This window comes from Sciurus vulgaris (assembly GCF_902686455.1).
Source record: "Sciurus vulgaris genome assembly, chromosome: 5".
Lineage (NCBI taxonomy): Eukaryota > Metazoa > Chordata > Mammalia > Rodentia > Sciuridae > Sciurus > Sciurus vulgaris.
The window spans coordinates 163,782,333-163,809,823 of record NC_136465.1 but is presented as its reverse complement, the minus strand read 5'-3'; the positions used below and the strand labels follow the sequence as shown (position 1 = coordinate 163,809,823).

At 42.6% G+C, this 27,491-nt stretch overlaps 1 long non-coding RNA gene across 1 annotated transcript; it reads left to right on the top strand.

The window, feature by feature from the left end:
- The first annotated feature begins 18,748 nt into the window (after positions 1–18,748).
- On the top strand, positions 18,749–26,814 carry LOC306661435. Its single transcript, XR_013763876.1, has 3 exons — positions 18,749–18,988; positions 25,392–25,502; positions 25,636–26,814. It is a non-coding gene; the product is annotated as an uncharacterized lncRNA (long non-coding RNA).
- Positions 26,815–27,491: the final 677 nt, after the last annotated feature.

The window sequence follows — 27,491 nt, the reverse complement described above, 5'->3', positions numbered from 1 at the left end:
TGAGTGCTAAGAAAACGTAGTAAATGGGACAATCACAGCACACTGAAATAGACAATGTGACTAAGAACAAGGTATGAAAGAAACTGTCCAATCTTTGCAGTTCTCTCACAAAACTTAGAAATATGAGATTAAAAAGTCAAATATTATGTAAACTTAACTCCAAAGCTTAAGAAAAAAACTACAAAAAGCAGCGACATTTAGAATCCCTTTGACTCAGCACATTGTCTTGTTCTCTTGTTCTCTCCCTCCGTCTCCCTTTCTCTCTCTCTCTCTCTCTCTCTCTCTCTCTCTCTCTCTCACACACACACACACACCACAAAATACCACAAAGAAAACAAATACTTCATTAAAAGATGCCTTACCAACCTACACAATCTTTTCCAGAAAATACAAAGGAAGGGACTAGTTCTAAACTTATTTTATGAAAACAGTATTACCCTAATACACAAACTAGATAAACACAGTACAAGGGAAAAAAAACTACAGACAAATATCCCTCAAAAACAAAGATGCATAATCTCTCACCAAAACAATGGCAAATTTAATCCAGCAATATATAAAAAAGAATAATATTCCAAAAACTAGTGGGGTTTATCCTGGGAATGCAAGGCTGTTTCAATAGTCAAATATCAATCAGTATAATCTACCATATTGAGTCTAAAAAGTAACCAATTGTAAGCCAACAAATTAGATACTACATATGCATACTTCCAGAAAGTCACAACTACCCACACTGACTATAACTGTAAATATTCTAATTTATCTTTTTTCCATTGGAATTTGGGATTGTATTATATACAATTCTTACCTACCTTTCACTCAATCTGACGAGTATTTCCCATGTCATGAAATATTTTTTCTAAACATGAATAAAAAACAAAATTTGAAAAGACATGAAATTAAATTAGTAATCAAACATATTCCCACAAAGAAAAACCCAGACTCAAATGACTTCATTGATGAATTCTACCAAATATTAGAACAGATTTACTACCAAAGGCAGAAGGAATAACTTTCCAGCGCATTCCATAAGACCAGTATGACTCTGACACCAAAACCAAAGACATTACCTGAGAACTATAGAACAACACCTCCTGTAAACACAGACACAAACATTCTTCACAAAGCACTAACTAAATCCAACAACATATAAAAAGTTGTACATCATGACCAAGTAGAACTTATCTCAGAATAAGTTTGCACAGGTTGATTGAAGATATGAAAATCAACCAATGCAATACATCATAACAATGGAATAAAGGTCAAAAACCACCTGGGCATCTCAAAAGGCACAGAAAAAACATGTGACAAAACCTAATAAACTTTCATATAAAAAATATATAATAAGCTGAATGTGGTGGCTCAGACCTGTAATCCCAGTGATTTGGGAGGCAGACACAGGAGGTTCACAGGTTTGAGGCCAGCCTGGGCAACTTTGTGAGTCCCTGTTCCAAAAGAACAAAAAACAAAAAACAAAGGCGGTGGGTGGGGCGTAGAGTGGCTCAGGGGTAGACTGCTCCTGGGTTCGATCCTCATTACCACAAAAATAAATAAAAATAAGATAATCTAGGACTAGAAGGAAACTTTTTCAAGATGGCCTCATAAGGCCATCTATGAAAACCCCACAGTTAACATAATTTGGCAGGGAGGGGTTTGCTAGGGATTGAAAACTACAAAATATAGCTGAAGTACATTAGAAAACCTAAATAAATAGGCATCCTAAGTTCAATGACTGTAAGATATAATATTGTTAAGAAGGCAATGCTCCCCAAATTGATCTATGGATTCAGCAAAACCCCTATCAAGATCCTAGCTATCTTTTCACAAAAACAAGCCAGTCCTAAAATTTATATGGAATAGCAAGATACCCAGAATTGCTGAAATAACTTTAAAAATGACAAAGTAGGAGGACTCACACTTCCTAATTTCAAAACTTACTACAAAGCAACAGTATTTAAGATGGCAAGGTACTAGCGTATGGAGAGTCATATAGATCTGTGCAAGAGAACTGAAATGCCAGAAATAAATCCTTTTATTAATTTTTGATTATGATGTTAAGACAATTTAATGGGGGAAAGAAGGGTCTTTTCAACAAATGGTATTAGAGCAACTGGTTATCCACGTATAAAATAGTGAAGCTATTCATACCAAATACAAAAATTAATTCAAGATGGATCACAACCCTGAATATAAGAACAAAAAACTATGAAATTTGTAGGGAAAAAGAAAAACATTAGGAGTAAATATTTGTGACCCTGATTAGACAACAATTTTTTTTTTTTTTTTTTTTTGTGGTGCTGGGAATTGAACCCAGGGCCTTGTGCATAGGCAAGCACTGTACCCACTGAGCTATATCCCTAGCACCTGGACAACAATTTCTTAGATGTAACACCAAAAGCACCAGCAACAAAAGAATAGATTAATTAGACTTAATCCAAAATTGAAAGTTTATGTGATTCAAAAATTGCCATCAAGTAAAAGAATAATCTACAGAAAATATTTGGGAGAATATATTTGCAAATTATATACCTGGTAAGGAGCTTGTATAGAATATATAAAGCATTCTCACAACTCAAGAATAAAAAGACAAATCATCCCATGATAATATGGAAAAAGGTTTTGAACAGACATTTCTCCAAAAACGATATACAAAAAGTAAGCACATGAAAAGTTGCTCAATATTATTACCTGTCAGAGAAATGCAAATCAAAACCACAATGAGACAGCACTTTTCACCCACTAGGATGGCTACGATTACAAAGACAGACAAGTATTGACAAGGGTGTGAAAAACCGGAACGCTCATTCGCTGACAGGAATATAAAATGGTTTGGATGCTTTGGGGAACAGTTTTGCAGTCTCTTAAAAAGTTAAACATATAGTTACCATATGACCCGGCAAGTCTACGCCAAGGATATACTCAAGAGAAATGAAAACTTGTACATAAATATTTATAGCAGCATTATTCAAAACAGCCAAAAAAGTATAAATGAACCCACATATCCAATAAGAAATAAATAAACTGGTATATGTGTACAATGAAATGTTAAAGTTGTTCCTCAGAGTCAGTGGGGGACTTGTTCTAGGACCCCCTGAGATAACAAAATTGTGGTTGCTCAAGTCCCTTATGTAAAGTCTGGCGTGGTGGCACAGGCCTGTAATCCCAGCGACTTGGGAGACTGAGGAAGGAGGATCAGGAGTTTAAACGGAGTCTCAGCAATTTAGCAAGTCCCTGAGCAACTTAGAGAGACCCTGTCTCTAAATAAATAAATAGATGGATGGATGGATGGATGGATGGCCTGGGCATGTGGCTCAGTGGTTAAGTGCCCCTGGGTTCAATTCCTTCTACCAAAAAATAAATAAATAAAATCTCACGTCCCTTATATAAAATGGTGTAGTATTTGCCATATAACCTGCACAACTCCTTCCATCCTCCTATATACTATAAATCATCTCTAGGTTACTTATATTACCAAATACAATGTAACACTGTGTAAATAGTTTTTATACTGTATTTTGGGCAGAATAATGACAAGAAAAAAGTTTGTACATGTTCAGTACAGATACTTTTGGAATTTTTTTTTATCCAAAGTTGGTTAAGTCCATGGATGTGGGATACAAGGATATGGAAACCAAATGTGTTCAACAGCAAGAGGTAATGAAACACTGATACTAAGTATTGGAAACAAGCTAAGTGGAAGAAGACAGTCACAAAGACCATATATTATATGACTCTATGTATAGGTAATGTCCAGAATAGGCAAATCTGTAAGACAGAAAGCAGATTAGCAATTACCAAGGCCAGTGGGGGTGGGGGAAAGGAGTAGGGATTTATTGCTAATGGGATTGGGGTTCCTTTTTGGGATATGAAATGTTCTAAAATTAGTGGTGATGGTTGCACAATATGTTGTGCACTCAAATTTTATGTATTATATCTCAATTTTTGAAAAACCTGTACACAGATGTTTATAGCAACTTTATAATCACCAAATGTAAATTATCCAAATAATCTTCAATGGGTACAGGATAAATTATTATGTTCATATAATGCACTACCACTCAGCAATAGAATGCAATAAACTGTAGATACAACAAACTGGATGAATTCAACAGCATTTTGTTATGTGTCAGAGGCCAATCTCAAAATGTTACACATTGTGTGATTTCACTTATATGACATCCTTCAAAATACCAAACTTATCAATGGAGGACAAATCAGAGGTTGTCAGAGATGAGGAGTGAGAGGAGTTTGTGACCAAGAGACAGCTTGAGAGAGAATTTTGAAGATTATGAAACTATGTTTCTTGATTGTGCATTACATACATGAAAATTCAGAAAACTGACATCCAAAAAGTCAATTTTACTTATATATTACAAGAAAAAAGAAAAGAGATATCCCAACAGATATACTCATTTACTGAGCAGCTGTTCTAAAATAAAAACTGACACTGCAATAGCAACCTTACATGTAGATGAGGGACATGGATCTAAGGATTACACCTTTCAGAGAACTCACTCCAGATACATACTTGAATTTATACAAATTCTTCCACCCAAATATTTTTCTTAAAGCAGCAAGTGTTTTGGATCTAAATATACTCATTACTTTAAAACAAGTCGTTCCTTGTTATCTTGAGAGACTGACTTGCCCACATAAAATGAAGTTAATGAGTTAAAATCTTACTAGTTACTCAGGTATGCATTTCAGCAGCCAGGTCCGGAAAAAAGACATGTCATAGATAATATATGTGAAATTACCTTGTATATTATGGAATCCCATAAAATGCTAGGAATTTTTATTTGGGATTATTATATTTCTTATTCATTTAGAGGCCTAATTTCAATTTTCTGCATCAGACCTATTTTTTTTTTTTTTTTTTTTTTTTGGTTCTGGGGATTTAACCCAGGGACACATTACCACTAAGCCACATCCCCAGTCCTTTTTATTTTTTATTTTGAGACAGGGTCTCTTTAAGTTGCTGAGGTTGACCTCAAACTTGAGATCCTCCTGTCTCAGCCTCCTGAATTGCTGGAATTACAGGCATGCATCACTGTGCCCAGCTGATCTAGAGAATTTTAGAACCTGAAAGGACTTAATGTTCACTCATTCACTTTATTTTGCAAATGATGAAACTTAAGGCCCACAGGTGCTTCGAAACTTGTCTAAGATCACACAGATATTTGATGATATAACAAACAGAAGCTCTTTTCTTGTAACTAATTCTTTCCATTCCATGGAAAGTTAGATTATGGAACCATAGTTAGATTATTATAATGAAACTAAATGAGCAGCCCTCAAACATAACGGAGACTCCTATAAAGATGGTCCTATTAAGGGACCAAACTTAGAAGCTAAGTTGTTTTACATTAGACTTTTCCAGTTCAAGGTTGTATTCCAGAGCACAAGTGAACTTGTGAATACTAGTGATAAAGGGGTTCCACTTTGCTTCAAAGGCAAAGGTCAGTAAGCCCAGAGCACGCAGCATTCATGATATATGCTGGACAATTTTTGGCTGTCTTCAGATCTCTATGACCAGGTTTTAGTCTACTTTCCCTAAATATACAGTTAAACTGTCCTGAATATGCTGTTTTATTTTGTTTTGTCTCCAAAATGGGTTCACTTTAATTCACCTGTGTGTTTCCATGGGAAATGATGCTTTCTTTTCAAGACTTTTGAGCGGATAGAGGAATCCAGGTTCTCGTTAGATTAGACATGTTGACCCACGCTATTAAGTAAGGCAGAGAGCATTGTGGTTAGGAACATCAGCTTCCTGGATGAGAATCCCAGCTCTACTACTGACTAGCTGCAGCCCTTTTCTTTGGGTCTCATGCTCCTCATTTGCTTGTTGCAGTGATTAAATGAATTACTACATGTAAAACACTCAGCACAGTACCTGGATCATAATGAGTGTTCAACAATTACTGCTCCTGTTCATAAGAAGACTCAGAAGTTACATATCACTCTAGAAAATGACTCTCTAAGGACACACATACTTATGTATCCCCAGTACCTACAACACCCAACAAATATAAGATGATTAGTAAATGTTAAGTAAAGTAAATGTAACCTAACTTACAAGCCTACCTTAGGACTTACCCTACTGTAAAAACTGCATTTCTGAGAAATTTAACATCCCATACACCAGATATTGAAAATACCTATAAAGGGTCTCTATTTTCTTACTTGCATAATAATGGCAATTTTATCTGTGAGATGTTCCATTTGTAGCATTTCAAAGTGTCAGAGGCATGAGAGGTAGATAAAAGAAGTTTCCCAGGGGGAAAGAAAGATATTCTTCCATTAATCATACTGGGAAAGAAAATCAAATGGAGGGAACATCTTGATTGACTGATCCAGACATTTACTGAGAATCTACTACAGGCCATGAGTACCCCAAACAGGAAGTTCAAGAGAGCTCAGTATAGAAGAATATGCTACACAACACACCCTCTGACCTGTAACAGGAGGTGCCGCAAGGGTTCACAAAGGGCAAACCAACGCTATTTAAGGAATCACAAAACTATCATTTGGACTGGATCTTCATGGGTGAAATTTTGTTCAGTAAAGAGGAGAAAAAGGGTATTTTAAGCGGATAAGACCAAACATTAAAAACATAAGTGAGGGAGGCCAGAAGTTCAGGAAACTGGGGGGAAAAAAAAGCCAGATGTGAGAAAGGACGACCTAAAGGGAGAACTAAGTCTATCAAAGGTCCTTTGATCTTAGAAGAAAGTTCAACATAAATTACAGCTTTTATTTTAATCTAGCATGAATGATTATTAATCAGTGCTGATGCAAAAAGAAACAATCTTGTATTCAATCTCCTTTAAAATCTCCCCTCATGCACATATATATATACTGCTGTGCACACATCCAAGGTCAGAGAAATTCATTTGCCTTGAGTGGTATTGAAATAAACTCTATTAATACCCCTTCGCAGGCCTGCTACAGCTACTGTACCTTAAACTCAGATGCCAGACCCTGGCTGGCTCTGGCTCCCCTCCAGTTCCACATTCAGCTGCCTCTCAGTAATCTGAGAGGGACTTCTACACCTACTCCCTGTGCTTGACTGAGGGTAAGCCCTAGTTCAGCTTTCCTTTCATTAGCTTTGTCGAGATGGACACCCCCTCTTCCCCAGCAGCTGGCCAATTCCAGATAATTCTATTACCATTCTAGCCTATCAAGCACCATCCAGGAAGATCCCACCAAAACCTGTTGAAGAAATGGTACAATGGAACCCTGCTTCCTGCTCTTCCTGTGAAAGTAGTCCAGTATTATATTTCTGACAAGCATGACTTGGGTGTGGAGAGCTGCTAAGTTCTAGTTCCTTCTACTGCCCTTCTTTGATTTCACTCTGTACATAAAAGAATGAAATTGAGCTATTGCTCCAGTAGGTAAGATGACTTCTGTAAACACTAAAAAAAACCCTTGATGATCAAAAGCACAGTGCCTACTTCTAAACTAATCTATGCAAGAAAGTACTCAATAGAACAATTACTGAGTACATAATACACAGGGGAGCAAGCCTTCAAATGCTCACAGTGATTTCAACCCTTTGGCAAGTTGCTGAAAATATCTCAAAAAGATTTCTGGCAGAGACAATATGAAGAAATTAAGCATTTAAAATATCACTAATAAGTGAACAATAATTCCAAAGTAATCATAGTGACAGTGTAATAATCTCCACAATCTTAAGAAAAGTATTCCAAGCTTGGAAAATAAAGGAAGAAGTGGGGCATGTTCAACCAGCACACCTGGGATCATTCAACTCCTCAGATCATTCACTCGCTGACAGCGTGTACTTGCCCTTGGCTTTGCTGTTTATGACTTCTGTAGAGTCTAGATGTTGAAGTTTCATGTTAACTCAGACATTTTGGTCCAATAATCTCAAAGGTTACATTTTATTGCCCTGTAGGACATTAACCAGCTTTGTAACTACAAGCAAATTCAATTCTGTATTCCTCTGATTATATAAGTCTCTATTCCTTGCATTTGCCTTTAAATTGACATTCCTCTCATTGGTTCCTTCATTATATTGATGAGTTTGGTATTTTATTTTGACATTTTGAAAAAACTTGCATTGACAGTCACGTTGCCCACTCAGTCATTTCCCAGCATAGTACTGCTATCTAGGAGAAACTGTTTTCTGTTCTGGCCACTCTATATATGCAAAAGGCACTTAAAAAAATTGTGCCAATATGACATTCTTTTACACATTCACAGGTCATATTTATCTGCAGTGGCATCTTGTTTGACCTTCGGTGTTTTGTTTTACTTAGTTGAATTATTGCTGACAATTTCAAACTAGAATAAATCATAAAAATAAATATTAATACAAATTCCTATGTTTCCTTGAAAGAGCAGAAGGCCTGGAAACACTGACTCAACTCACGCAATGGAAAGGAAGCCAAGTAGAGGCTGCTTCTGGAGAGCATTTGCTTATTAACCCCAGTCTCCACCACTCCCTACTGTTTACCACCTGCCTGACCCTGTAGCTATTCAGTTTTAACCCCTCACCCATGGTCCCTTAATTCTTCTTATGAGTTATTTCTTAGAATATCACTTCCCACCACCTTAGCTCAGTTTTTCTTTTAATCTAACCAACACTGATCTCTGAAGTGTATGTGTATATATACCTTACACACACACACACACACACACACACACACACACACACACGGGGCAAAAGTACCTGTTACATATTGGTCAAGGTTGACAGCACACTTATAAGGCACTCTGAATACATCTGAAAGTTGACAGCTGAAAACCACTGAACTATCAAATAGGTAACAAGGAGCTCATTTTTAACAGCAAACAGTGATCTATATTAGTGATTTACAGATGTGTACAAAGTGTAGACTAGATTTTACCAGCAAGGACCAGAGCTATAAATTAGGCTTATTAATGCTTATTAAATATTCCCTTATGTTCTATGAAGGTATAAAAAGCCATACAGACTTTTGTTATTGTTGTTTGGTACTAGGGATTGAACCCAGAGATGCTCTACCACTGAGCTTACATCCCAGTCATTTTTATTTATTTATTTTTAAATTTTCAGACAGGGTCTTGCTCAGGCTGGCCTCAAACTTGTGATCCTCTTGCCTCAGCTTTCTGAGTTGCTGGTATAATAGGCATGCTCCACTGTGCCCAATCCACATAATTCATTAATTCCTTTTTTCAAAGATTTGATCCAACTGCTCATCTAAAATGCACATTAAAAACTAAATATATATAGCAGGCTGGGGTTGTGGCTCAGTGGTAGAGTGCTTGCCTAGCATGTGTGAGGCACTGGATTTGATTCCCAGCACCGAATATAAACAAATGAATAAAATAAAGGTCCATCAACAACTAAAAATACAATTAAAAAAAAAAAAACTAGGTACATAAAAGCTTTATATAATGCACATTATCACAAAGAAGTTAAAAAAAAAACAAAAGACTTCTGTTTAAAGTACCTCATTAAGTAAAATGAGGGCAAAAAGCAAGTTTTTATTTGTTGTTGTTTTACAATTATCCACTAAATTGTGCAATACTGACCTCTGATTACAGATTTCCAGCATGACAGACCGGGGGATCCTTGGTTCCACAGCTTTCAGTTCTCTCTTTCTACCTCTGATTCACTTTACCAGCCTCGGTGGCCTGACCTCTACCTCAGCCTTAACCCCACTGCTCAGGACAGCAGACTCTGCCCAGAAATAGGCCCAGACACCTCACTGTGGCATTCATGGATCTTGATTCAACTAGAATCACCCGAGGCACTCAAATGGCATTAGATGGACAAATTCTCTGAGACTGGATATAATTAATTCTCTTGCATAGTCTTAGGACTACATTTTGAGAAACACTGTCTCCTCTCCTCACTAGAGAAGCTATCAGTGTTAATAACATTAGCTTTGGAAGATTCCTCTTTTAAAAAAAGTGTCCTTTGCCATATGGACACATTTACTGATCTGAACTGGCAGTATGCCAAGGATTGTGAGCGATACAGTAACAAACAAGAGGCATTCCTGATCCTCCAAACACCAGCAGGAAAAATGTTTACAAGCTAATTAAAACAGAATGGAACGTGTTGTAGCAGAAATACATGCTAAATGCTAAGCACCAATGTTACCTCCCTGGCTACTCTGAATTCTCTCATAGCCACCCACATTTATGATTACACAGTATGATGTTGCATTTTCTTCTCTAGACTGTTCAACGGCTAAAATCATGCCTTGTTGACCTCTGAGTCCCCTGTGCTGGATAAATAATAGATATTTGGTTGCAGAGTCATCCAACCAAGACATTCTTCCTCATTAGCAACTTGGACCAGACTGTTAGCAGCCCCACATTAGATTCTGGCTGCTGTTTAACAAATCGATTTCTTGAAACCCAGCCACATAAATTTGGGAAAGATTATGTGATGCAGCATCTCACTAAATTGGGTATGTGGATCATTGGTGGGACTCATGGAAGATGGCTTCTAGAAGAATGTTTATAGATAATACACGAAAGATCACATCTAACGTCAATGGTTGGGTATATATGTATATGCAAGGCAAAACGTCCAGAACAAAGCAGTGCTTTCATAGGTTAACAATTAAAATGAGACTACACTGAAGCTTCAAGAAGTAAAACAGGTGAAACTTCTTTGCTATTAGGAATCAGAGTAGTGGATGCCCTGGGCATGGGGGTGAGAGACATTAGGGGGCTTGTGGGGTCCTAGCCAGGTTCTGTTTCCTGAGCTGGTGCTGGATGTGTGGTATGTTGAGTTTGTATAAAGTTAGCAAGTTGCATTATGAACACACTTTTCTGAATGTAACAGTATACTTCAATAAAAATATATTTTTAAAAGTCAATGTACTAAATAAACAAATGTCATAGATATAACAGATATTATGCTTAAAAAGCCAAGTCTGTCACATGCTACAACAGAGGAAACTTGGAAGACATTCTGATGAGTGAAATAAGTCCATCACAAAAGACAAACACTGCAAGATTCTAGTGATATAAAGAACACAACAGCGGTCAAATTCGTAGAAACAGAAAGTAGAATGGTGTCACCAGACAGGGGTTGGAGAAAGAAAGAGAGAGTTGTTCAATTGGCAATGGAGTTTCAGATTTGCAAGATGAAAATGTTTTGGAGATCTATTTCAAACAATGTGAACACACTTAACACTACTGTACTGAACATTTAAAACTGGTTGATAGTATATTGCATGTTTTTCACCCCAATAAATAAAAGTAAGTGTAGTTCAAGAAAACTAGTGAATGAATGGTAGCACACAAATACCAGGAGAATCTGAAGATAGTTCACAGGAAGGTGAACTTGAGGCACTACTCCAACCCCTCACTGTACTGAGAAGAAACTCAACTCTCCTACCCTTTATCACCTTCTTCCCCTTCCTCAACCCACAACTTCAACTCCAGGGGGATACACATCCTCTGAATGTCCCCAAAGGGAGCAGAGACCCCTGTCAAACCTTACCACACCTAAGGGAGCTGCCTTCCTCACTCACCATTCCTCTTAGCCCTTTATCCTAAGAGGATGAAAATGTAACTCCATTCTACGCCTGTGAAAGACAGATCCTACAGCATTGAGTAATTCCAGAAACCAGGCAAGGCACACTCTTGAGTTTCACTTTCCAACTTATCAAAACTCTGGGGGATGAAGTATAATGATAATAACCAGAGCTTTGAAGGCAAATTGCCTCCGCTTGTATCCCAGCCCTACCACTTTAAGTAGTTGTATCATCTTGGACAATTTCCTAACCTTTATGTGCTTCAATTTCTTCACCTGTAAAATGGGGGTTTTGCTAACTCTCACAGTATGGTTGGAAGGATGACACAGGACAGTCCATGTGAAGTGTTTAAAACAGACCCAGCAAGGCTGGCGACGGGGGACGTGGATCGGTGGTAGAGGCTTGCTTAGCATGCTGAGGTCCTGGGTTCCAATCCCAACACCTGCGGAGGGGGGATGCCTAGTAACGATGAGCCAAGCTCTTCCTTGTCTGCAAAGTGGAGGAAGCAGAGCGGCTTTCCCACCCCAAAGAGTACTGGAAGGGGTGGATGGAAGGGGATGGTGCTGAGGCTACTCCAGGACCGCGCTGCAGAGTGCAGCACGGCGGGCGGGCGCGCTCTCGGAGGCCTGCGCGCGGCCCCGCCCCCTAACGTCTCCCTGGAGACCGGGCGCGTGCCCCGGGCCCTCAACGGCGGGGCCGCCTCGCGCTGCCCGGCGCTGCGGTTTCGGGGTTCTCAGGCCGGCCGTTCCTGCGTCCACCTCCTTCCTCCTGGACGCTACGGGCTCGCGGGCCGCCCGAGGCCAGCTTCTCTCAGGGCGCCAGCTCCGAGCGCGGCCGAAAGCCGGAGCGTTTCACCGCGGCCCTCGCGGGGAGGCCCGCGCCCTAGCCCTCGGTCGTACCTGAGGAACGGCTGCTGGGGTCGCTCTGGCCCTCGGCCGTCCCCACCGCGCGGCTCCTCGAGCAGCCCATGGCGCCCGAGGCCCCGTGGGAGCTCACGGACCAGGGACGCCGAGCGGGCCCGCGCGACCCCTGCCGGCCGCGGGAGGGAGCGCGTGGTGGGCGGGGCCGTGGTGGGCGGGGCGTGAGGTGATGTCCGGAAGCTCCCGACAAGTAGTGGATTTTTTTGGTACCGGGAATTGAACCCGGAGGTGCTTAACCACTAAGCCATATCCCCAGCCCTTTCTTCTTCTTTTTTTCTTTTTAATTTTGAAGACTCTAGCTGAGTTTCTTAGGATCTGGCTTAGTTGCTGAGGCTGGCCTTGAACTTACGATCCTCTTCTCCTGCCTCAGCCTTCAGAGCCGCTGGGATTACAGGCATGCACCACTGCACCCAGCTGGTGGATTTTTAAGAAAAACATTTTTAAATGCTTGCTAAAGATGCAGAAGTAGGAAGAAAGGAATAAAAGCGTCATCCCAAATCTTATCCTTTATACTGTCATTGCTGTGTTTACTATTTCCAGTTTTTTCTGCACTCTATTACATGTGTACCTTTGCACGCAGCTTTTCACTGAATACTAGCATTTTCTACAATCACACACTGTTGGCTTTCTCTCTCACCCTAGTCTTTGCCTCTCTTCCAAGGGTTGTCGCCTTCCTTGGCCATTTTATTCTTAAAAAGACTATTCTTTAGAGCGGTTTTAAGTACACAGCAAAAAGACCATCCTTTTTCAAACAGAAGCCCTTTACCTCACACTCAACATTACCCTTGCTCCTTAGCGTATTTTGCTTTGTCTTAGGTATCCCTGACAAATTTACCCTGTATTCTAATTTACCCTATATTCTCTGACTCCTGCTCCCTTTCCCATTCCTGGGAATTTAACCCCCCCCCAAAAAAAAAAAAAAATAGCAACCTTTGTATTTATTATTTGAATATATCCTAAATGCCTAAAACAGTGCCCTCGGACACTTGGCATTTAATATTGATGGAAAGAAGGAAAAAAAGGAAGAAACATCATACTATAAACTATAACTATGTATTCTGTTGTTAAATATTTGGATTGTTTCTTTTAAAAACTATTTTGAATAAGATTACAGTGAACAAGATGTTTAAGAATCTCCTTACACTTTGCCAAATTGTGTTTCCACAATGGTGCTGCCCATTTCTACTCCCATTAGGAATGAATTAGAATGATTTTTTAACACCAAAACCATATTGTGCCCCATCAGGCACAAAGTCGCTCCTTTTAATCCCTACGGTGCTTGATTTTTCCTTCTTTCAACTAACATACATTAAGCATCAGCTCAGGCTCCGCTTTGTTCCAGGGTTACAAGGTGTCTAACACAATCTCCTTGCTTTTAAGGCGCTTCCAATCCAGCTGAGACAGTGAACTTGTCTGGTCACCAGATGTGTGGCCATGGTGGCCTTTTGTTTTGATTTGGGTTTGGGAGCAAGCTTATATCCTGCTTTCCTGAGGAGCATCCCAGGGTCAAAAGGCCCTTGGAAAAACACCAGGTGTTTATTTTCTCAGATACAGAAAACAAAAGCAGAACCAAAGCTTTTTAAAAACAGTGCACAAAGCCAAAGTAAATCTTAATAATAACCTCATCCAGGTGTTTGGTGTCTATTAAGATAGTAACCAGCATAACTAAACCAGAGACTTTCAAAGGCAAAAGTTCCCTCCTCTGTGAGCCGGATCTAATTTCCTTTGTTCAGGCGGAATGATCGTTTCAGAATTTTTTTTGAACATGTCGATCAATTCATGCTTAGATTACCATTTATCAGCAAAATTGCAATTGTGAGTGACTTTTCCTCTAAAGCACACACTTAACTAACATGATGACTTTTCTTTTAAATACCGAGGCAAAAGTAGCTGAGAGTCACAAGTCGCCTATGTTGGCCTATCACATGTGGAACCGTCAACAATTTCCTGGGCACCCTGCCGAGTCCTGTTTTACAGTGAACCCCTGAGAACTCTGATGCTCAGTGGGTTAATTGCCCAGAATCACATAGCTTGATATTTAAATTCGGGTTTCCTGACTTACCAGCTTCTATTCTTAATCATTAACCTCTGTAGTCACTAGGACATCGCAGTACAGTAATCCTACACATGAAAATCACTTCCCTGGAAAATTTGAGTTCAATTATACATGAGTCGTGTAAAGGGCATCACAAACGAGAACATCCACCAAATAAGAATTAATGCTCAGTCCTCATTTAACTCAGCCTGTCTGCAGCACTTGATCCCATGTGTCATTCTCACCTATGAATGGGTGGCTTCCAGGGGTACCAGCTTTCCCAGATTTCCTATCACACTGGATGTCCCTTTGCAGCCTCCTTCATTGGTTCCTCCCCAATAGCCTTGCCACTTAATATGGAAGCGCCCAAAGACTCAGCTCCTGAGCTTTTGCCCTCTCTGAGGAAAAAATAAAATATAAATAAAATTAAAAATAAAATATGTGTTTGCTCTCTCAGGGAATCCACCCAATCTCCAAGCTTCAAATGCCATCATCCAGTGGCAAATGCCAAATTTAACCTCCTTCCTTGTACTCGGGGCTCACATAACCAGCTGGCACCCGGCACCTCCACTTGAGAGCTTAATAAACATTTCATACCTAAAGCATCCCAACTGTCTCCTCTCCACACCCGCTCGCCCAGGTCTTCCGTGTCCCAGAAAACAACTCCATTCTTCCAGTTGCTTAGGCCAAAAACCTTGGATTCATCTTTGACTCATATCCCCCACTCAGTCGGTCACCAAATCCTGCCCACTCCACCTTCAAATGATATTTTAGAACAACAACAAAATTTCTGCATCCATGTTATAGGAAACAGGCTAAAGGAACAAGTGAAAACCATGGCTGCAATCTGCAGAATCCAGGTTGGGCCCATTCCCTCCATAGAATGACGAGCGAAGAAAGAAGTGGGAATTCCGGCACGTGAGTCTTTGGGGGACGTCAATGTTTGTCCCCCAAAAGTTCGTGCGGGGCCACATGGAAGGTGATTGGATTACAGGGCTCCGCCCTTGTGAATGGACTCATTGCTGTTTTGGGAGTGGATCCGGTCTCATAGAAGTGGATTAGATCCTTGAGGGTGAGCTGTTATAAAAGAGCAGACTACTGTATAGAGGGTAAAGAGGGGTGGGAGGGGTGGGGGGAAGGGAAAAAAATAACAGAATGAATCAAACAACATTGCTCTATGTAAATTTATGATTACACAAATGGTATGCCTTTACGCCATGTACAAACAGAGAAACAACATGTATCCCATTTGTTTACAATAAAAAAAATAAAATAAAATAAAATAAAATAAAATAAAATAAAATAAAAAAAAGAGCAGGACTAGCCTCTCTGCACGCTCTTGCTTCCTCTCTAACCCCGGGACATCGTTCTTTAGAATGTTCTTCCACTGTGATGAAGCAACAGGTCTTCACCGGAAGCCAAACAGATGGGGTTTTCAGTCTCTGAAACTGATCTTTTCTTGATAAAGGATCCAGACTCAGGTGTTTTGTTATGGCAGGACAAAGTGAACTAAGATTCTAGAGTTGTCAAATTCATAGAGATGGAAAGTAGAATGGTGTTTTCCAGGGGGTGGGGAAGGGAAGTGGGGAGTTATTAGTGGGTACAGTGTTTGTTTGGGAAGATGAAAAAGCTGTAGCAAGGGATGGTGATGGCTGCAGAACAGTGTTCATATATACTTAATACCACTGAGCTATGCACTTTAAGATGCTGAAAATGGCAAATTCTTGTATATATTTTACTGCCACAAGTTTAAAAAGGAGAGAGATTTAGGACACCCATAAACTCAATGCAATGCTTGGATTTTAGGTCTCAATTAGATCAACAAATCAATCAAACAAATCAATTGTAAAAACAGTATGTATGGAGAAATTTTGAATTTAGTTGGATATTTATAGATTGTCAATGTCTTAATTGTGATTGTATTATAGTAATTTATGAAAAGTTCTTATCTTTTAGAAATACATTCTGAAGCCATGTGTAATAGCACACACACCAGTAATTCCAGTGGCTCAGGAGGCTGAGGCAGGAGGATCCCAAGTTCAAAGCCAGCCTCAGCAATTTCATAAGGCCCTGTGCAACTTAGTGAGACCCTGTGTCTACATAAAATATAAAAAAGGACTGGGAATGTGGCTCAGTGGTTAAGCACCCCTGGGTTCAATCCCTAATGCCAAAAAGAAAAAGAAAAAAATACATTCTGTGTTGCTCTGTCCCCTACAATTCTGAAATAGTTACAGCTGAAATCATATAATTAAAAATTTCTTTAAAAATAATCATCTTGGCCTGGGGATGTAGCTCAGTGGCAGAGTGCTTGTCAGCATGTGTGAAACTCCGAGTTCAATCCCCAATACTACACATACAATAAGAATTCTTTGTTGGGCACAGTGATACACAAATGTAATCCTAGTGATTTGGGAGTCTGAGGCAGGATGATTACAAGTTCGAGGCCAGCCTGGGCAACTTAGCAAGACCCCACCTCAAAATAAAATAAAAAGGTCTAGGAACACAGCTCACTGATAGAGTGCTTGCCTAGTATACACAAAGCCCTGAGTTCAATCACCAGTACTGGAAAAAAAAAAAAAAAAAAATCTAACCTACTGGATAGACATAGATGAAAAAAGATTGGCCAAGCGTTGACTGCAAAGCTGGCTAATGGATGCATGGGATTCACTTCACACTTGTATGCCTGAAATTTTCCAAAATAAAAAGGGTTTTAAAGCTATGTATGATGGGCTGGGGAGATAGCTCAGTGGGTAGAGTGCTTGCCTTGCAAGCACAAGGCCCTGGGTTCGATCCCCAGCACCACCAAAAAGGAAAAAAAAAAAAAAAAAAAGAAAAAAAGATACATATGTGTATAAAGATCACCTCTGGCCATCTCCGGTGCCCATCATCTCTCCCCTGGCTGACCGCAGGCTTTCCTAATGGCCTCCCTGTCTGCCATCCCAACTTTCTAGGGGCCTCCCCTTCCCACTACTGCCCCACTACTGCAGTGGGTCAACCTGAAGGATGCTGTTAAAACCTTGTGGCTGGCCAGGTGTGGTGGCTCACACCTGTAATCCCAGCAGCTCTCAGGAGGCTGAGGCAGGAGGATCATAAATTCAAAGCCAGCCTCAGCAATTTAGTGAAGCCCTGAGCGACTGAGTGAGACCCTGTCCCAAATTTAAAACTTTCTACAATGAATCAAAATGGGTCTGTAAAAATAATATATATATATTAATTTTTAAAAAAAAGCACTAAAGATTAAAAAAAAATTTTGAACTTTCTAAAAGTGCTGGGGATGAGATTCAATGGTTGAGATCAATTCCTGGTACAAAAAAAAAGAGAGAGAGAAAGAAAAGAAACCAGCATAGGCAGGCCCAGTGGCTTAAGTCTGTGACCCCACCATCTCAGAGGTTGAGAGGAGAGGATTGCCAGTTCAAGGCCAGCCTCAGCAACTTAGGGAGACCCTGTCTCAATATAAAAAGAAGAAAATAAAGAAAACAGTCTGGGGATGTAGCTCAGTGGTAAAGTGCCCCTGGGTTTAATCCCATGGAAAGAGAGAGAGAGAGAGAGAGATGGGGGGGAGGAAGAGAGAAAAAGAGAGGGGGGAAGGAAAGAAGGGAGAGAGGGAGGGAGGAAGAGAGAGGAAGGAAGGAAGGAGGCCATCAGTTCACCTCAGAGGACCATTCCACAGCTGGCGTCCAGGAACAAGGCCCCATGTCACAGCACAAGTGGACCTTGGTTACATGAAGTATACACGAAGCCCTCTCAGTGCATTCAGAAGGACCGAGGAGCACTGGGTTCTGGTCCATTCTGTTGGCCTTCTCCAATGGCCCTCCCCGAGGGCTCTGGGACCATCATCCCTGGCTGGAGGTCAAACCTGCCCACCGTGTTTTGCTTGTTCTGCCCCTTAAATCCCTCTGAGCCCTCTCCACTCCCCACCTGACTGCTACTGCCTCTGCCCCAGCTTTCCCCGCCCCTCCCGTCCCTGTGGCCCTGGGATCCAGTGTCTCCCCTTCAGTGGCTCCCCTCCCACCCTTCCTCTCTGGGCTGCTGGGGCCTCTGGTAAGCCTGCCTCGTGGCCTCCCCACCTGCCTTCCTTCAGCACACACGTTGAACACCTGCTATGGGCTGACAGGTCACTCACTGTGACAGGGGGCAGGACTTGGAAGGAGAATAAAGCCACACAGGCTTCCTGCCATCCCAGCCAGCGGCAGAGAGCAGAGAGCACCCCCAGAGCGACTGCGGATTCCTTAACGCAGCACAGGAGGTGGCTCTGGGTTGATCTGCATCTCCCTCTGCTCTCCCCAAAGCAGGTGCACGGAGAGCCACATCCCCTGAGGGCCTCCTGCCCTGGGCCGGCTCACCTCTGCTCCTCTTTCAACACGGTTTACTGGGTCAAATGCTTCCAGAATATTCCATCTTCCTTCTATTGTTGCATTGGGTCACACTGGAGTCACCTCCACAGAGAAGCTCTGGAATGCCTCCAAGAGAGAACTTCAAACGGCAGAAGTTAGATGGGAAGAGAACTGGAAGCTGGTTTAGTCCCAGTACATCAGGTAAGATTGCAAAAACTTGTTAAGGGCAGGTCTGTACCTAATTTATCTTGGGTTTCCAGCACCTGGCTCCCTGCCTACGAGAACTAATGTGAACAACCTGTAACAGAACATCAGTCACCCACTCTACGCTGAAAAACATACTAGTTTATTTGGACTTTCTGGTTGAGCTTTGCCCTGGAATTTAGATTTTAAGGCCATTTCCCTAAAATTAAATTCTGATATTATAATTTTCAGCAATGAGTCACACACAAACTCCATGTTACTTTTATTTTGGTACCAGGGATTGACTCTAGGGTGTTTTACCATGAGCTACATCCCCAGTCCTTTTTATTTTTTTATTTTAAGACAAGGTCTCCCTCTATTGATTAAGTTCTCACTAAGTTCCTGAGACTGGCCTCAAACTTGGGATCCTCCTGCCTCAGCCTCCTGAGTCTCTGGGATTATAGGCATGTGCCACCACACCTGGCTCTCCATGTGACTTTTTGAAGGTGATAGATAACATGGGGCCACCTATTTATAGGACTCTTTGTAGTCTCCTCATTCCAGTGAACCAAAACTGTCAGGCAAGAGGAAGAGGAGCTGAATGCTGACCTTTATTGTAATTGCTGTGCCACATCACCCTGGTAGATCCTGGGGAGCACATCCCCAGGGGCTGCCCCTCTTGCTGCATTCTAGAATGAGGTTGGCTCCTAGCTGCCTGTCCTGGGGACTGATACCCCGGGGTGGAGAGCCAGGCTTTGTTATCAGACAGACCTAATTTTAGTCATGCTTCTGGCTCTCATTGGCTGTGTGACTTTGAGCAAGTTACTGAACTTCTCTGAGCTTCCACCCTCTGTATAAAATGAGAACTATTCTAATACCTTCTTGGTGTGATTGCTGTGAAAAAATCACACACTCAGTTTGACACACAGGAGACACTGGAGACCCAAATGCTGCCCACCTTCTCTCGTGGTTGTGTTCATCAAAGGCCCCTGGAGAGAACACCAAACACCTTCCCAGCATTAGAAATAACAGAGGGGCATCATTATCCCCTTTTTGCGAATGAGGAAACTGGGACTTCAAACCTAAAATGTGTGTGTGTGTGGGGTTGCCTCTAAAAGTTCCATGTTGTGTTTAATTTATTCTCTAAACTCTGGCCATCCAGAATTGGTACATTTCTCTTTATACAAAAAGAGCAAGAAATGGCAAAAGGAGATTTCTCTCCCAGCATTGTCCGGCTCCCTCTCACTACATCGTCTCTGCCGCAGCTGCAGCTGGCGGTCATCTTCTCAGGCTGGCTGGCGTGTCTGATGCAGAACCCATTTCCTCTGCCACTGAATCCTTTTCCCCTCGGCGACTCAGAGTTGGTTAAACACATGGTTAGTACTTATTTTTGTTCAAGAATAGTGGGATTAAAAAATAATAATAATATCCGTACAAGGTAAGAAAATGTTTATCCAAAAAACACAAATGATTTTACACTGAAAAATGTTTTTCTCTCACCTGACCCCAGGTCCTAAATCCCTCTGATTAGAGGCAAGTATTGTTAACAGGGTTTTTTGGTCGTCGTCGTCGTTGTTGTTGTTGTTGTTGTTGTTGTTTTGGGGGGGGCAGGGGTTGTTTTTCTTTGGGAGATTACTGGGGAATGAACCCAGGGGTGTGCTTAACCACGGAGGCACATCCCCAGCCACTTTTTCACATTTTATTTAGAGACAGGATCTCGCTAAGTTGCTTAGGGGCTCACTGAGTTGCTGAGGCTGGCTTTGAACTCGCGATCCTCCTGCCTCAGCCTCCCAGGCGGCTGGGATTACAGGTGTGCATCACTGTGCCCAGCTTGTTAACAGGTTCTTGTGGATTCTTCCAGAGAGGATCTTCGCATTTACAACCAGGGAGCAACATTAAGATGAGAACTAGGACTTTGCCCTAAGTCAGGGAATGAAGGAATTCGTGTCAACGGTACCACAAATCAGTTCATTTGTGGAAGGAAAAATCACATTAGCCTAAAAGAACCCTACGAGTGAAGGATGATGACAGACCGGCCATCCTGGGACAGACCGGAGTTTCATTAAGAGCGGTTCTCAGTGCTCAGTTTTGGGACCAGGTGCCCAGCGTAGAGGAGGTCCTGTGACTAGATTCTCTATGAAAACAATGTTGTGTGCTATCTTAAAACCTTGTCCTGAGGAATCTTTATACCGTAAAAGAAGGAGAAAGATGGGACCTCGCAGTCACCTCAATTTAATAGTGTTCTTACAAAGAAGAGGGTTTAAGGTTGAACCAGCGAGACCAAGTGGCTCAGGAGTCATTTATGTAACAGGTATTCACTGAGCACTCTGACATTCCAGGCGTCCCTCAGTCCAGGAGATGGGAAAAGGAGTCAAGTAACCACCAGCTGTTGTTTCTGCTTTCCTCTTTATCTGTATTTCCAGCCATTTAGTGTCGGTTCTTTCACCTGAGTCTCCCAGAAACCCTATGACATCAGAGAAGTGAAATGACATGCCCAAGAACATGTAGTTGATGCACGACAGAGTGGGTGACCTCAGACTGTATTTTCCCCTGATATGGCTGCGCCTCTCCAGGCCCAGGATTCTAGAATAAAGGCTTCAGTTTCTCTTGAGTGAACTGCTGATAACACAGAGACTCTACACCATATTTATAGCAGCATTATTTGCAAGAGCCAAAAGATGGAAGCAACCCAAGTGTCCATTGATGAACAAAGAGATCAATAAAATGTGGTATGTCCACACAATGGAATATTACACAGTCTTAAAAAGGAAGGCTATTCTGACACATGCTACAACATGCATGAACTTAGAAGACATGATGCCAAGAGAAATAGGTCAGTTACTAAAGGAATGTACCATATGATTCCGATGACACGTTAACTAACTCAGGCTGACTCCTTACTTCCTGGCAGTTGAGCAAGATCAAGGCCTCAAAGGTGGTTTCACAAAAGTTAATGACGATAAATCGGACCACCGTCAGGGATTGGTTAACAACAGTTCCACGAACGTGATCAGCTCGTGCTTGCTATGTAGTCCTATGGGACTCTCACCTGCGTGAACCACCCCCCCATGCCTAGGTGACCTTTAAGCTGATTGGTTCCCGCCTAGCCTTCACCCTACAGAAAAGCTGTGTGACCTTCTCAATAAATGAGTTCCTGCTGTGACTGGTCTCCCTGAGGTGTCTGATTGTCCTCCGCCCGGAGGGCTGGGTGTGGGCGGTCAGTTGGCCCTACCTTTCCTGGTCTGGCCTTGTTGGGGAGTGCTCCTTTCCCTTGTGATGGTCGAGAAGAGCAAAGGGGCTTAAGACCCCAACAATTCCCTTGTATTAGGTACTTATAGGAGTCACGTTCATAGAGAGCGAAAATTGAATGGTATTGCCCTGGGCTGGGGGAGAAGAGAATGGGGAGGTTAGTGTTTCGTGGGTGCAGGGGCTCAGGTGTGCAGGATAGATGTTCCCTGCGTGATGGTGGTGATGGTTGCCCCACCGTATGAATGCTCTCACTGCTACTGAACTGTATACTTCGAAATGGCTAAAATAGTAAATTGAAAAGCAAACTTTTTTTTGGCTAGGCAAGTGCTCTGGCACTGAGCCCTGAAATGGCACATCTTATGACCTGTGTAAACAGGAGGCCAGAAGCACTGTTGTGGTGGTGGTTCTAGGGATCCCGAGGAGCAGGACAGAGGTCAAGGTGCAGCAGTGAGGGTGGAGGGCAAGGATGTGAACTCTGGTTGGGGAGGAGGCTCTGTGGCTCAGTGGTCGTGGGCGGGCCCCTGAGTTCAATCCCTGGTACCCAAAAACAAACAAACAAATATCTCATTGTTTCTTTGGAGTATTGTTTAGTCATTTTACCACACACAGCGACATAGCCTTTCGTCATTACAACTCAGTTCTTTCACAGCTCTGAAAACCCCTTCCCAGAGATCCACCAGGGCCAGAATGTCTTTGCTTTTTGACACTATTCTCCACTCCACTTTCACTATTCCGTTAGGAGTGGAACTGACAACAGCGAGCCCACTGCCAGCATGGTGGAAATGGGCCACTTTCACACAGTGCAGGCGGGTGCAGTGGCACACGCCTGTAATCCCAGCAACTCGGGAGGCTGAGGCAGGAGGATCGCAAGATGAAGGCCAGCCCCTGCAATTTGGCGAGGCCCTAAGCCACTTAGTGAGTCCCTGTCTCAAAAAATATAAAGGACAGGGGATGTAGTTCAGTGGTAGAGCATCCCGGTTTCAATCCCCAGTACCAAAAAAAAAAAAAAAAAAAAATTAATAATAATAATCACTGCTATTGCAGCAACAAATGTACTTAAACTTTGGGCCTTGATTCTACCTCTAAAAATTTGTCCTGTCTATGTGTTCACATGTGCATAAAGTGATAGTGTATTTTTAAATAATCTAAATGTTCAGCAAGGGACTGATCAGATAAATGACACACCCGTAAAATGGACTGTAAGTCTGCAGAAATAATGAGCAAGATCTTAAGTGCTAGAACTCCAAAAGTTTTCAAATCAACTAAAGCAAGGTGCATAGCCGTATGCATATCACGCCACCATTCTGTTTAGAAAGAAAGAAAAAAGGAAAGAAAGAGAAGAATGAATTATATATGTACACACACACACATTCTTATAAATGAGTATACTATCTCTGGAAGGATTTGCCGGTAAGTTAGTAACATTAGTTCCTTCCCATAAGGTTTCAGGGAACTGGAGACCAGCAGGAATAATTTTTCATATCCTTTTCTGCTTCTGAATTTTGAATCACATAAATGTGTTAGAAAAGAGAAAGAAAACCGTTTTGAGAGGAGACAGGGATGAGGGAAAGGAAAGAGAGAAAGCCAGCAGAGGCAGGGTGGTGGCATTATTGTTTCTGTTTGGTGTCGGGGAAGTTGGGCCAAAAGACAATATGCACAATGCTCATACCAGGCACAGTGATGCATACCTGTAACCCCAGAGACTCGGGAGGCTAAGGCGGCAGGATCCCAAGTTCAAAGGCAAGACCCTGTCTCAAAATAAAAAAGGTCTGGGAATGCAGCTCAGGGGTCAAGTGTTTCTGGGTTCAATTCCCAGTCCTGGGGGAAAAAAAAGAAAAAAGCCTACGTGAAGTTCTGGGTGCACAGATGGGAGGAGTGTGCAAATCCAACAGACACACACCCACTTCCCACTGCAGGCCATGCACATTAGCGGTGTGTTCGGAATGGCAGGTGAGCGTGGCCTGGGTTGGGGAACGAAGCACCCCCACCTGGGTGTCTCAGGCACCGTAAAGGGCATGGAGCTCCTGAGGGTCTGAGGAAGGGGGGACTGTGGTGACGGGTCTCGGGGGGGCCAGGGGAAGAAGGCTTATGTCTAAGAGGACGTGTGTGAGAAGGTCCGAGTTGGGAGCCGGGTGGGAAGAAAGGTCAGGGAAAACAGAGAGAAGGGAAAGTCAGACTACAGGACCGACTGCCAGGAGTGTGCTGGCAGGGGACTGCAGGCTGCCAACAACTGGCCCCTCTGGGAGCACCACTCTGATATTCCTAAAGCACCCCCTTTTCTCAGTCTGCATCGGGCTTTCTCAAGTTTGGCATTATTGACATTCGGGATTCAGCAGTTATCTGCAGTGAAGCATTGTCCCATGCTTTGAAGGATGTTTAGCGGGACGCCTGGCCTCTACCCAAGAGATGCCAGTAGCATCCCTGTCCCTTAGTTATGACAATCAAAAATTACTCTAGACAGTTCCAAATGTCCCCTGAGGTTCAAAGTCACCTTTCTTTCTCAATGGATCTAAATGGTTTATGCCAAGCCAACCAAACCCCTTGGTTCAAGATAGGACACACAAACCAAACCTGGTCAACTAGTGCAGTTGCATCCTCCACCACCACAGCTATTAATTCAGAGATGAGCAGAAGGTTCAAGTTGGCCCAATCTACTGATCCCGTAATGGTCACAAGGAAGAAGGATGCCTTTCTAACAAGATTGCTGAGAGAATAAGCAAGTATCTTAAGTGAGCCCAAATGCCTATTAGGTGATTCTGCTGGAATAATGCACACACACACACACACAGGCACACCAGAGATCCTGGGCATAGCCATACTTGAAGGTAACCTGTGGTAGGAAGAATTCTAAGATAGCTTTCCCCAAATTCTTAGTCCATGGCTTATACAGAAAACTGAGACTTGCTCAGTGGGCCATAATCATCTGCTGGTGTGATGTTTTAGATATTAAGTGTCCCCTAAAAGCTCATATGTGAGACAATGTAAGAACACTCAGAGGTGAAGTGATTGGGTTATAATGTCCTTAACCCAATTAGTGAATAAACACCTCTTGGGCATGAACTGAGTGGCACCTAAAGGCAGGTAGGGTATGGCTGGAGGATGTGGGCATTGGGGGCATGCCTTTGGGGTATATATTTCACATCTGGGGAGTGGAGTCTCTCTCTGCTTTCAGATCATCATGTGAGCTGCTTCCTTCGCCACACTCTTCCATCACTGATATCCTGCCTCACCTGGAGCCCAGGGGAATGGAGCTGACTGTCTATGGACTGAGACCTCTGAACCTGTGAGCCCCCAAACAAACTTTTCCTCCATAAAATTGTTCTTGTCAAGTCTTTTAATCACAGTGTGAAAGAGCTAACACAGCTGGACCTTTACTAAAAGAAGGGCTTATAATTGTAAATGTGTATCTCTTGCAGCTCAAAAGCATTTCTCTAGGACTTGAGAACTCTTCTCAAGAATAGAACCATCTCAGGAGTAAGACCTCAGTCTCTAAAACTCTACCGGAGGAGAGAATCCTCACTGGGATCATTACCAACCCAACACCCCAGCTGGCAGATCTCATGGACCCGTGCCAACCCTTTGTAGTCTTACTTCTCTCTGAGGCCCCATGTTCCACCACAGTTACTTGTTTTTGGTCGGCTTTAAAATCACTAATTCCGGAGGTCTTGCAGCTGAGCTCTGTGTTCCTGGCTCCCCAGCTCTGCTGTGGATAACACTTCTGAGCGCACAGTCACCATGATAACGGTTGCCTCGGTTACATTTCAGGGACTTGGGGGCCATTTGTGTTGAAATCACCAGTTCTTACAACTAATTAGAACTAATTAAATTTTTTAAAAATCACCAGTTCTTCACTTGAGGTTACCCAGGCGTCTGACCAGTGACCTTTTGACATCAGGAAACTAAAAACTCCACCTTCAGATCCTGCTAAGTGCCATTTTCTGAACACAGGTCCCAGGAAGAGACATCATGGTCATTAGGCATCACCCTTCCCAATGCCTCAGACAACCCAACATCCTTGTTCCAGAAATATCCCCAAACCTCATCCTCAGTGAGGTGAATCTGGGTCACCTACCTCACACTTGGTCACTTTACGAATACATTCTCTTACAGAACTCATTGTTTTGGTGATTGGCATACTGTGCTGCCTGCAAAACATGGCCTGGTTGGGAAACATACACACCTTCTAGTTATGACTGAGTTAAGCATCGATATCTAGATGCTGGGAAAGGATCTGGACCTAAGTTTGGTCAGCATAAAATTGAGAGATTATTCTAGGTGACCTAACCACATGAGCCAAGAGGAGAAAGACAGAAAGACACACTTTGGTCGCATGGAAGGAAAAAATATCCATGTTGTGAGCCACGTATGGGGCCCTCCTGGGGAGGGACACTGGAGCTGAAAGCAGTCCAGCTGGAAAGGAGGCGGGACCTCAGTCCTACAGGGGGAGGAACTGGATTCTGCCAACAAAAATGAACTAGAAACATTTTCCCAGGGTCTCTGGATGAGAAGTCAGCCCAGGTGACTCGGGGGTTTCAGCCTTGACCTGCAAGGTGATAAATGGGCCTTGTAAGCCAAGTTTGTGATCACCAAGCAATAACAAACAGCACACAGTTCTTCTATGAGATGGCATAGGACAGCTAAGCTAGCTTTCAGTCTTGAGGGGTTGACAAACATGCCAGAACATTGGTAAAGTAAAAAGTAGACCCATTTTCAAGACTATAAAGTTAAGATAACACACCAGGAGACAGGAGGTTGGGAAGTCAGCTCAACCTTCCTAGAGAAGTGGTCAGCTGAGATACCACAAGTTCAGAGCCAAGAGAAACAAGATCATTACAATCAAAGCCACACCGCCCTGCTTGCTCTGAGAGCCACCTAGGAACATTCCCAGAGGAGGAGGAGAAACTTCGGGTGGGAAGGGTTTGAAAAGACTGGTCCAGCAGCCACTGGAGAGGCCTATGGGTACATTTACTTGATGAGCATAGTGAAAATCTCACCGAGGAGGAGACAGGAGACTGAAGATGGTTTGAGATGCGCCTCGCTAGAAGTGTGATGAGGCTCCACCGGGTGTCCGGGGGACATCCAGAGGCTGGACCCTGCCCACCCCGTGGACGCCAGAAAAGCTGTGCATCTTGGTCCTTTGCCAGTGTCAGCCTGGGACTTCGTTCCCCACGTGCTGCCCGCTCCCTGGAGCTGGAGCATGAGAATTAGAAGCCAGGCTCTGTGCCAATGTGCCAATGTGCCTGTTTCCCATTCTTCTGACGTGAGCACCAGA